Source organism: Aphelocoma coerulescens, chromosome 9, assembly GCF_041296385.1.
Source record: "Aphelocoma coerulescens isolate FSJ_1873_10779 chromosome 9, UR_Acoe_1.0, whole genome shotgun sequence".
Lineage (NCBI taxonomy): Eukaryota > Metazoa > Chordata > Aves > Passeriformes > Corvidae > Aphelocoma > Aphelocoma coerulescens.
The window spans coordinates 21,920,930-21,933,773 of NC_091023.1; the positions used below are offsets into that span (position 1 = coordinate 21,920,930).

Here is a 12,844-nt window from a genome sequence, read left to right on the forward strand (position 1 = left end):
CTCAACTCAGACTCATGTTTTTTCCTGGCTGACATATCACTGACATGGTTCTTATTTTATGGGCTGAGACTTCCTTGAGGTCAAAGGCTACATTCCCCTTGACTTTGATGATGCTACTTAGCAAAAAGTTTTATCTGCACAAGGTGTGGTGGGATCCTGTTAAGAAAAGGCACATTTGGGGAAAAATATAAAACCTGGAAGTTCAGTTCCTTGTAGAAAGAAAAGTCTAACAACGTTGGACATGACAGCAGTGCTAATGGCATTGGGAAATTTGGTGGTACAGCTGGAAAACAAGAGGGCAACACATTATGAGAACAAGACAGGGAATGCAGAGTATCTCCACTTGTGCTAGGATGTTTTGGGAGCTTTGAAACAAGATATTTCTAAATATCTTTTTGTTCTGGACCAAAGAACTTTCTACTTTTTACCACCTTCACAGCTCAGGAATCAAGACCTGTATGGCACATTTATCTTATGCTTGCAATTCAAAGCAAATTGCTGCTGCAAAACCTTTTAGCATGGCAGTTATATTTCACTTTCCTGACAGAGAAAAGGCGTTGTGTGAAACCTTTTTTGGGAACCCACACTTCCTCCCTTCCTGTCTGTTTAAATGCAAAAACATCATGAGATGGTTTATTCTGTGCACTGACAGTCCTTGCCCATAGATGCCATAACTGCATTTATTTCTGATGGGTTGTACAAAAAAAAAAAAAAAAAAAAACAAAAAAAAAACAAAAACCCAACTGCACAAAGACAATTCAAGCATCCTCGTTCAGTGTAAGAGGATTTGGTCCTCTTCCTTCATCCAGCCAGCTTTGGTAGAAGCTTTTCTGTCTGTTTAGTTCAGTGATGATGATTATATCAAAAGGGATTGCTAGTGATTTATCAGATTACCAGACACACATTCAGGACTCTGCCAAATTTGCCTGGATAAGCAGTACTGCATACAGCTCCTCTTGTAGATACATCTACCAGCCAATCCTGGCACCTTTGTCCTCCAGCTCTTCTCTCTAAAATCCAGATGTTATCTAATTTTGCATATCACTTCTTCAAAAGGAGTGGCCAGGGCAGGGAGGGAAGGGCACTCCCTCCTTCAGGGACCCCTTCAGGGACAGGGGAGAAGGGTCCCCGAGTGTAGAGCAGGATGGGCACCATCACAGCCAGGCATTTGGTGGCAACAGAAAGAAAACTCCCCATGGACCAATGGTTCTGAATGTGTCCAGGCATCAAGATGCTGAAATCAAGCTTTGGAGAAAGGACCTGCCTCCCTTACGTGTCTACTCATGTGGTTCTCCTCCTGCACCTCTCCCTTTAGTTTCTAATCCCCACCAGCACCAAAAGCACCTCACTCTTGTCCTCTGGCAGAGAGAGTTTCTCTGTGGCTGCTCTCACAAGCCAGCCAAATATTTCCAGCTCTTTGTTCCAACAGGGAGGGGTTTGCCCTCTTCAAGGCATCATCTTTGGCAAACTCTGACACAGAGGAAGGAGGCTCACAAGCTTTTGTGTCTCCAAGGCACACCCCTCTTAATTCCCTACACAAGCACTGGGAAGAGAAGTGGTTTAGAACACAAAGATGGCTGTAAGCAAGTGTACAACCACGAGGTCCTCAAATAAATAAAACTTTAACATTGCTGCAAATGCAAATTGCAGGAAAATATGATGAGGCTGATTCCTGACTACCGAGGGGTTCAAGAATTTGGCTGTCTCTGGTAGAGCTGAACTCTCAAACCAGCCCTTGGGAATCACAGAGCAGAGCACAGCAGACTCAAACAGATGTAAGACTAGAACTACACAGCACACAATAATCTGCCTGCCATAGAGATGAAACAAGGAAAAAGAAGAAAGTTGAAGTTTAGTGTAATTATACAGGATTTGTCAGGTTCATCCACAAGTATATTGGGGCTGGATCACCAGCTGTACTGACTGACAGTGCTCACTGAAGATAAAAGCATTGTGTTAGTCTGCAGCAACTGCATACACGGCTCTGCTGAATGCTGCTTGACACATTTCTTGCACTGACATTGTCTTTAATGTGGTGAAGAAGAGCTCAGTGACTGCATTTGTGCAGTCCCTCAGTGCCAGCGACACGTGGATGTGCACCCTGAAACACCCACCTACCCTTGCAGCCTCACATCTCCCTGCAGAGGCACAGACTGCATTAGCACTGCAGTTTTACTTCTGATAAATCCCCTAATTCCTCTCTAACAGTCAATTATAGCTGACTATTAAACCCCACATCATCTCAGGAAAGCATGGATAACCAGGAAAAAGAAAAGGCTGCTACTCTAATTAAAGAAATAACTGCATGCACATCCACAAACCAACCAGCTTTTACTCACAGAACTAATAAGAAAAATCAATTTATCTGCTCGAGTAGTGAAGTGCATTTTTTCACTTGTTTCATCTATAGAATCATTATTGACTTTTTCTTGGCCTGTAAATGCCAAACATAAATGATGTGGTGGATTGTAGCAGAGGCTCTTCTTCAGGTCAGTCAGATTAGAGTTAAACCCCAGCTGCACTTGGGAAGGAATTAGCCAGAGACTGTGCACCTTGGAGAAAAGGCAGTGTGATTTCCAGCGTCCAGTTTTGATATAGCAATCCAGGTTTCTTGCCACACCTGTTCTCTTAACAGTGAGATTGAAAGGAAACAGTGAGATTGAAAGGAAAACTTGGAAAGAAAACTGCAGAGTGGTGTGTGTGTCTTTGATTTGCATACTGCAATTGATGTGGTGGGGAGAGGGATGAAGCCTTCTTCCCTTCTCCTCACAGTTTGAAAACAGATAATAGGACAAACGCTGTATTATTTTTAAGAGAAGATGTCAAGCTGAAAAAATGAAAACGTCAAAAAAGAGGCTGATATACAGCATTACTTAAAGACTGTTTTGTTGAGAAAAACTGACCAAATGATTTACGAAAGGCTTTTAACAGGGCAGTCTTTGGATTACAGAGAAGATGAAAAATAAATGAAAATCTATTTCAAGTTTACTTTAGCCTAGTCATTTGACAGATGAGGGCAAAACCTGGCAAGAGCACAAGTTTTAATCTTCAGATGTAGTGACTTTATTTGCAGTTTTGCCGATTACAGTTTTCTCTGTGCAAAATAAGAGCTTTTCAGAGCATTTTCAGATGTTTTCATTGAAACTACTTTTTTTTTTTTTACATGAAGCTCCCAAGAAAGGCACATGAGTAAAAAGACCGAAGATGCTTCTGCTCGTGGCACAAAGCTCACCCAGACATTGTCCTGACTGTGCTGCAACCAGTGTGTCTACCACCCTCTTCCCTTCCCAATTCTCCTTTCAAGCCTCACTCTTGAAACTCAGCCCTCCTAATTAATTACTGGATTAACCAGCCTAGTATCAAGATGCTCATGGCTGGAGGTGGATGTTGGAGCATGGGCCCATTCTCAGTATGCCCAGCCTGGCATATTTCTGCCTGGCCAGATGGGTCCACCATCTGCTCCTATTTGAAGGAAAACTTCCTGGAATTAGGGTTTTCCCCTTAACCTTTGTTTGTACAATGCTTTACTTCCTCTTTCCATTCTCTTTTTTTTTTCCCTTTTCGCCAAAATCACCTGAAGCACATCAGATCAGATTTAAAAGATAAATGGGCAGCTCCTCACAGTTCTGGTGCACCCCTGGAATGAAATGAGCCCTGTTCTGCACAAAGGCCACTGGACTGGAGCTGCCTCAGCACAGCAAAGGGCTACTTTGCGGGAAAGTAGAACACAGCAGAAATTATTTCTAGTGTATAGGCTTCAGAGAGTGTAACAAAATCAATCCAAACACCTGGAGTCAAAGGTAGCCTTCTGCTGTTTGCTCAAGCTATTAGGGCATGCTATATTATTTTTGAGTATAGAATTTATACACCGAGAGAAGCAGTTGATCTCTTTGAGACAAGTAAAAAGAAAAGGTGGAAAAATGGAGAGCCAATATCTAATTCCATGAAAATCTGCAACAGTTCTATATTTATGATGAGCCTATCCCAGCACATCCTGCTCGAAGTCTTACAGAAAATGTGTTGCTAACAACCAGGGAATCATTGATTTTTTTAAGTTTTTCCCCTCATAGTGTTATTGCTTAGCTGTGGTAGAAGCCATGCCTTGGAGAGGAGGAGTAAAATTTAAAAATAATATTAATAAAAAAAATCAATATTATCATTATCAACTGGTGACTACAGTTTACAGCAGCAATAATCTCCTTTGAAACAGCTTGCAGAAGTACCAGTTGTCATCTAAATAAAGTATTACTGGTTTGGTCAAGTCATTAAACACGGATATTATTTGATGTTTTGGTCATTTTGATTTGGTTGAATTAAGTTTTGGTGACCATCAGTATTACCCAAACCTCACATCTAAACCACATTTGGCCAAGAGCTGCAGTATTTGCTGTCGGCAGTATCTTTTCATTACTGCTAAGAGTGATTCATTCCCTCATTAAGAGCAACTAATTTTTAACATCCTGTGCTGTTTCTTGCATTGTATATTAGTGGAGTATTTAGATGTGCCCCCAGTCACCAAGTGCTGTGCTTCCTCCAGTAATGCCTGAAGTTATGAGATCATTTGTCACTGGTTTTCCACACACGCCTTCTTCCCAGGGAGGCAGCTCCTGCAGGGTGATGCTTCCTCTCAGTACAGTGTTCTGAGCATCTTTTCTGTGTGTTGCACTGTGAAAGCACAATTCTGAGATGCTTTACCAGATTAAGGTGGTCTTCAGCAGGACTGAATCTCCAGGGCATGGAGCAGCTCTGCTCAGACTGAAGTTTACTGTGCCAGAGCAGAAATATCCTTATTTATCTAATTACTGGCAAATGCAAATGTTCAGAGCTTCAGGCCTTCTCCTGTGTGCCTTGGAGAACACCTGCAGAGTTAATTTCATTCACAAGTCTGTGGCATCTTGGAGATACTTTAGCTTATTTTAAAAGTTTTAACTTATTTTAAAAGCTCTGTCTGAAGGCTGCAGGCATACAGGTCACGAGTGCTGAATACATAGAGAGGAGACAGGTGCTGGTCTTCTAAAATGCACTGTGTGTTTCATAAATGGGAATTTATAGCTGAATGTGTTTGCATCTATATTCATATCATAATTTCAAGAAGATGAATGATGATTTGGTTAGGAAAAGGATTAGGTCTGTGATTATTAATATACTGAAATCATAAAGGCAGTAGTTTTTTATGTTACCATGATATTCAAAACTCTCAATGAGGAAACAAGAGCTGGTTTGCAAGCTTTCATTGTAACAGAATGGGGCATTAATCTCTTTGTTGAAGTCGTAATCTATCAATAAATGCTTTATAAAGCATGCATGTAATAACAAACACTAAAATTGTAGGTTAGAGCATGGTCTGTGTGGCTTTTTCCCAAGGGCTGGGAGAAGTGCTGCTGACCAGAGAATCCTGTCCCTTGCTGGAGATCTCACAGGTGGCACTAATTGGATGTAGAAGGAGCTGTTACTCCTGCCCTCCCCTTGCTCCCATCAGAAGGCCACCCTGCCTGCCAATCTTACTGCTGAGCTTCTGCTATATTTATCCTTTCATCTTTTCCTGATATTGACTTAAAGCCTGTAATTTGTTACACCTGGAACTGCATCTATTAAAGTTAAGGTCTAAGAAAGATGCCAAGGTCCACCCACGTAGAACCTATCACTTGTGCAGAAAGTGTTTCAGAGTCTTCCAAGTTAACATTAATCACATTCCACATTCCACACAGTGGATGGGTCAGGCACCTGCCACTCATGTTTGCAGAGGCAGGGCTTAACATCAAGCAGTGCTGTAGCAGTTTTGATTACCTTATCTACAAGCTAAAAGCAATATTGAATATTACCACAGGGGTTTTTTTTTTCCCCTAGAGCAATACACAAAAGTCTAATGAAATTGCATTTATATAACATCAAGGAAATTTTAATAATGCTTGTTCCTATATCACAGCTGTCAAGAGAGAGTCCATATTGCATTTGAGACAGTGTTGGGTTGTATAGAATACCTACACACAGTGTGTGTCTTAAACTGTGACTCTTAGGAGCTTTTAATGATTTAAGAAATAAATATTTAAACTTATTTGTCTCTTGTCTTTTAAAGGAACATTATTCTGAACCCAGCCTCTCTCCAGGATCACCTACACCAAGCTGCTTGCTTTTGGTGCTTACAGAGAGCTTCTGAAGTTGCAAATCACACTGCTTGTGGCTCTTGAATGGATTCTCTACATCCCTTTCATTCCAGCTCTCAGTAGTAAGGATATCACATTAGACCCAGGCATTTCCAAAATCAGTGGGGGTCTTGGGCTGGCTTTGTGCACATGATCCAATCCTCCTGGCTGTCATAACATGAATAATCCCAATTACATCCCTAGCTGTGATTAGGCAAATGCTTGGAGGAGCATTCACTCCTTCTTGGGCACAGGTGTGAGCCCAGATCAGGTCCCAGAGCTATGCTGGTTGAAAGCTACATCCACACAAATATCTTCCACTCCCTGGTTTCCCTGAAATCCTGGGCAGATGCTCAGCTGTGCTCCAAACGGAGGGTGGGGAGGGGGAGGGGGTTGGAAAGAAAGAGAGAAAAAAAAATAATCAAGATCTCAGGGTACATTGTGGTATGCTGCAAAATTTAGCCTGTGTGCAGCTGAAGAGATTGCTGGTGTGAACGGCAACTGCTGGCAGGAGGAAAGCCTGCAAGAGGAAGATCTGCTTGTGTGCTTCCACTGATGCTGCCAAAAAAACTAGAAGTTCCACCATGCAGCAGAAGTTTTTAACCACCTAAGATGTTTAAATGAAAGAGAAGTGCATGAGGAAAAGCAGTGGTGACTGGCTATGTATCACCATTACTGCTAACGTTAGACACTTACAAGGGACTGTTCAGCTGAAGACCACAAGGTATATCACAAAATATTTCACAAATCATTAGGTAACTAATGGCAGAGCAGCCTGTGTGAATTAGACAAGAGACTGAAAGGGTCACTTTGCTCATCCTTTAAGATGGATGCTGGTGGTACAGCTCTGAAGCCACTAAAACAGAAGCAAAACAGTGCAGGGAGTGGAAGAAGACTTTACCCAGGCAGACAAGCAGACTTACAGAGAGGATTTGGGAAGATGAACTCCAATTTTCTGCGTGGGACTTCTGCCAAAGACTCCAGGACAAGCACTTTTCCTTCAGCAGGACACACAGTGAGATTATGTCAAAGTAATCTCCCCTGGCTTTCACTCAACAGTACAGGCAGAAGAAATCAGCTCCCCAAGGAAGAAACACAAAACACTTTTTCTAAATTTCTTAAGAAATGAGATTTCAGATATATCTGGAATATTTCCCTTGACCATAAACCCGCCCAACCTTTGTTTTTAATCTCAAAACACAGCTCACTTTTCAGAAAAAGCTGTTTCAAATTAAGAAAGAGAAGCATTTTCTTGAAAAACGAAGTGTTGTGTTTGTTATCAGTGAGATGTAAAAGGAGATCTGGGAACTGTCTCTTCCTCCTGAAATCTTGTTGATGTGCTGATTCAGAGAGAAATTTTCACCTACTGAATTACCAACAGGTGAGGTTCACTGCTCAGCCAGATGTTTTAGAGCTCTGTTAGAAGCATATGTTGCTTTGTGACAGGTGGGGAATCCTGCCCAGGATACTTTCAAACACACAAATTCGCCAGAATCTCAACAGAAGAAGTGAAAAAGGGGATTTGTTTGGGGCCCTGGGAAGGAAAGAAGGGTTTTCCCTTTAAGTCAGGTTGAAGATTTTTAAAAATAGTAACAATAATAAATGGGTTTTTTTTCAAAATAGGCTTTCAAAAACTGAGCTTTCTTGAGAAGTAATACAAATAAATGACCGAGAAGATGATATGAACAGAGAAGCTGTTCTTAAATATGATTTCAAAAATGAATATAAATTTGTGGTTGGTGTCACTGCAGATAAGGAATCAGTAAATTTACTACATCAGCAGGCAGGAGGGAACACTGTCAGCCTTTTTTCCCCACATTGAGTAGCTTTCAGGAAACTAGATGATTTTAAATGAGATTATGTATTTTGTAAAGGAGAGGAACATTCCGACAGACTGGCTCCCGTGTGGTTCCAAAAGCAGTGACTGTAGCAGTACTCAGAGTTTAGCCTAGTTTAACATAGTGTTATAGCAACTGTGCAGAGCTGCTTCTGCAGATTGTGTTAAACTAAGCTTAGCACCGCTTCTGTCATCTCTGTGGAGTCACTGGTCTCAGTCAAACCCCTCTCACGGTGCAGCATGTACCCTGCTCATCACAGACAGCCCATGCCAGAGGGATACTCAGTTACACTTGCTGGAAATACCAACTTGGGGTTTGTTAGCATAAGCCATCGTTTATTTCTGCTTGCCTTTTTTTTATTTAATGAGAAAGTGGTCATTCTATTCCTTTTTCTGCTTTCAAGCATCCCTTGCCTTCTCACCCCTCATGTGGATTTTAGGTTATTGCACAGTGTGTGAAGCACCCCCAGAGCAGTGTATGGGTGTGTGAGCAGCAGTGGCTGGTTGGGAGCAGTTCAGCTTGGCACAAACACCACGGATAATCACATTTGACTCAGCCTCCCCATCAAGCTGAGATCCCCTGAGATTTTGTCTCTGAAGACATGCCAGACTGAATTCTCTGGTTCAGAGGAAGCCAGAGGTTACAGAGGGGTCAAATGTAATTTAAGCATCTCTCAAAGTCCTCAGTGTGCAGTTCTCACTCACACAGCCCAGTACCAGGAGAATAAGCATAGGAAGGAGCCTAAATGCAAGAAAGTTTGAATTGATGTAAGGACTCTGCTATCTGCATATCTTCTGAATTTTGTCGTTCTGCATTTGTTCCCTCTGGGATAGCACAGGGATGGGATGCCACCATGTAGAGTGCAGCCTAAGGCCATTTGGCACTGCAAAGCAATCCCAGAAACACCCTGTGGGGTCACAGCATCCACAAGCAATGAATTCCAAAGTGCTGCAACCACTTTCCCTAAGGTGTCACTTAGTAAATATATTTCTTCTCTTTTGGTATCTCTCATGTTGGAAGACTGCTCTGGACAAACACAGTAAAGATTTAAACCTCAGCAGGGAGAAAATCCATTTCAGTGGAAAGACCATCTTTGTCCTTGAACAAGTGGGCAGAAATGTGTTGTGTATAAATTTAGTCTGGAAGTTACCAGGAAATTTTAGGCATTAGAAGGCATTTAGCCACAGGATCAGCCTCCAGAAGCATCCTGCCAAAGGACACATTGTCACAGCTGATCCAAAAATCACTCAATAACCAGAATGGAAAGTTCAGGAAAGGTTCCTGGGCTCACTTCTGTCCAAAAACCAAGAAAATGCTCTTGGAGAAGGCCAAGGAGAGCCTGACCTTCCTGGCAATGTAAGGACACCACTCCTGGAGGCATTCAAGGAATGACTGGATGTGGCACTCGATGCCATGGTCTAGATGACAAGGTGGTGATCAGTCAAAGGCTGGTCTCAATGATCCCAGAGGTCCTTTCCAACCTAAATGGTTCTGTGGCTGCTGTCCCAGGGGAAGATGAGGTAAGGGACATGTCTTTGAAAGGAGATGTGTCACAGAGGAACCTCAGAGATCCATGCTATCTCCAAGGACAGAGCAGACATCACCCACCCCTACTTTCAAGGATAAGAGTCCTAGAAAAGGGACATGCACCAAAAGGTGATCCTCAAAGCTCCTGCAGGAAGAGTTAGCAGAGCCTGTGTGTCCTTTGAGTCCCCAAGTCCACGGGCTGTACTCTCACAGCTGCCTGTTACACATCCACAGGGAAAGGTCTAACCAGATGAGCAATAAATCACAAGAGAAATTATTCTTCCTTACTCAAATAGTGCAGGCTATTACTGACACTGAAGAGCCTTGGATCAGCAGTAAGATGAAAATATGCAACTTACAGAAAAACACAGCCACCTCTTTCTTTAAAAGTGGAGGTTTAAACCTCCAAGTACAAAAGGTATTTTGCCCCTCTTTCTCATTAAGCTGTATAGTTCTCTTCTTTCTGCTAATCAAAATACTGTGCTGATTTAACAGTGTCACTGTGTTCTGTGAAAAGCTTAAGATAGCTCTATCACCAGTTAGAACACCAGTGACTTGAAATTAGTTGTATACATGTAGGGGAAAACAGACTGTCTGTCCCTCTGCCAGAACAAACAACTCATCTTCATCTGACTGCACAGAGTAGGGGTAAGCAATCCGTAAGGAGGAAGAAGTTTTAGGATCTTAATAGCTGTGGGATGGCTGACTCAGCTTTTTGACATTCTGGTTAGAAAAAAAACTTAAAAATCACATAATCTAGACAATCCTATCAGCTGAAAAGCAAACTAGGTCTGCAAGCAGTAAACCTCAGCTCTCTGTAAGAGTTCAGGTCTGTGTCCCTTTTTAGTCAGGCTTGAAAAGGTAGGGTGAGAAAGCAAGGTGAATTATTTGGGTTAGTTTTTATGCCTGGGTTTGTTTTATGAGGCACACAGTTGTGCTAAGGTAAGATGTGTAAATCCTTGGGGTTGGGGATACCAGCTGCCTGCCTCCTGCCCACACCTGCCTCTGTGCTACCTGCCCGTGCATCCTGCCTGTGCATCCTCCTGGGAAAACAGGAAAGTTTATCTTCTGTCTATCCTAATTGTTTCAGGTTTTCTAAACTGGAAACAAAAAACCCAAAACAATTCTATTTCAAAGAAAAATAAATCTGTTTTCATAGCAATAGAACCCCCCACCCACCTGTGATCACAGAGAATCCCTCAGGGCTCACGGACATGGGCAGGGATGGACAGGGAGTGCTCCCACAGCTGGGGAAGGTTCATTTTACACCATTATTTCAGGAGCTGCTGGCTCAGAGCCCACTGACCACCCAGAGGTGGGGGCTGCAGAGCACTGATCCCAACACCCAGTGCCAGGTGGACACATGACCCAGGACTAGGAATGAAATGGGAAAATGAATGAAATTGGATCTGGTTTTCCCCAAGCGGAAAGGGTTCAGGAGCTTCTGATGGTTTGCGACTTCCATCCTTAGAAGTCCAGCACTTCTGGGAGCACTTCATAAACTGGGCCTAGGAAAGGAGCTCAGGCAAGTGCTGGGATCAGTGAAAGCCCAAAGGAAAGCCCACATGGCCTATTATTTATTATGACACCAACATACAATATTAATCCGTGTCTAAAATTTACCAAACATTATCTCTGTGCCACGCACACTCTTCTTTACCACCTGAAACTGTCCAGGTGTCAGACAGCAGCTTGCTCAGACAGGTCCCATCAGAGGCAAGAGGAAGCCTTCAATTCTAGTGTTTCCACAGCCCCTGACAGAAGTGAACCCAAACTTTGACAGCACAAGGTTGGTCCCTAACTCAGGGAGCATAAGGAGAAACAAGAGCAAGTCTGGAACAAGCATGGACCATGTCCCTCTGGATATTTCATTGCACTTCTGTTACCAGCAGCTCATCCCACCCATCCCATCCCCAACTGGCTCCACTGTGAAGCCAACACTGGCACAGGTTCCTCCCACACCTCCTGGGATCTGTCCATCACACCCATCCTCAGTGCTTGTTTCCTACCAGGTCATGGAGAGCCTGAGGTCTCACTGGGCTTAGGGAGCCGTTTTCCTGATCACCTCCTGTCATTTTAAAAGGCTCCTGATTTCCCCATGCATCTCTCACCTCAGGTTTGGAAAGCAGTTTCTGTGTCCTTACCTGGCACTTGCCACTGAATGATAAACATTTGTTACCATTGTGGAGCAATCTCAATACCGTGCAGAAGGCTGGTGCTTGCATGCAACCATGGGACAGATAATAAATACAATAAATGTATTCTAAATACAGGGAGCATTTTCCTCATAGGAAACTTATTTCTGCTTTCTAGCAATGGGCTAACAACCCAGAAACCTCAGCAAAGACATCAGGTGTACCCCATCACCAGCCTGGGAGGGTGTGGCAGGACAGAAGTGTTTTATAGCAGCTTCCCAGTGCATTTAAGGCTCACTAGTGAAATGTTCTAAAGGAACTTTTAGTCAGTTCTCTGCAGGAATTAGCAACATCAAAATATTGCACACATACAGCAACATTTTGCCCCATCTTGGGGCTAGTCTACACATAAGTCAAACCAGACAGTAGCAATTTCATACCTGCTCAGTATTCTGAAGTGTTGTTTATCTCCCCTCATGTAATGGTTTCCAAATGTCTCCATGCCATCAAAGTAATGAGGTTACATTTAATTAGAATATATGAAGGTATTTAAAAATTAAGTGTTATTATTTTGTACACTTTTCAAATAGCATAATTGCATTAAAATTAATACCTTTGTCTTGTTTCAGTTATAAACATCACTTTCCTTTTCTAATCTCAGAAGGAAATAAGAAAGGTCATCCAGAAGAGAGCTACAGCTTATTTTGCATCTTGTATCTCAGGCTCAGTGCTATTGTATTAGAGATCTCAAATGCCTGGGTGTCTGCATTAGAGCTGACCTGAATGGGAATATTAAAGTTCCTGTTAAACTGAAAAAACAGAGCTATACTTACCCTTTCCAAACAGGAGGTCTGCACAGGACTAACACCACAGTGCAGTGGCTGTGGCCCTCTGTTAGTACCACTTACTGCAGATCCAGGTGAGCTCCCTTGAAGTAGGTGCACAGGTAATTTTCAGCCATTTATCAGCCTCTCGATCTTAGCAGCAATTAGGGCTGAACAGCACAGGAGAGGGAAAGTTACTCTAATGTGCATAGGCTGTGATTATTCCTGAGGCTCTGCCATCTGCAGAGAAATTCTCCTCTCCCCTTCTGGGCTTCTCTCCTTTCTCTGCAGCCCAAGGGGAGCAGCCAAGGATTAAGGAGCTGACCTTGAGTCCTGCCCTCGTGAATTTCCCAGTATTTGCAATGGTAAATGAGCAC

The 12,844-nt window shown here is 42.8% G+C and overlaps 1 long non-coding RNA gene across 2 annotated transcripts in view; it reads right to left on the reverse strand.

Moving 5' to 3' along the window:
• LOC138114846 (uncharacterized) overlaps positions 1-12,556 on the reverse strand; it is a 45,853-nt gene extending 33,297 nt beyond the window's left edge. The window contains exon 1 of one of the 2 annotated variants that reach the window (XR_011152841.1): positions 12,477-12,556. This is a non-coding gene — a long non-coding RNA (uncharacterized lncRNA). The remainder of the gene's footprint in view (positions 1-12,476) is intronic. The other variant, XR_011152842.1, reaches the window with a different exon arrangement.
• Between the last annotated feature and the right edge of the window lie 288 nt (positions 12,557-12,844).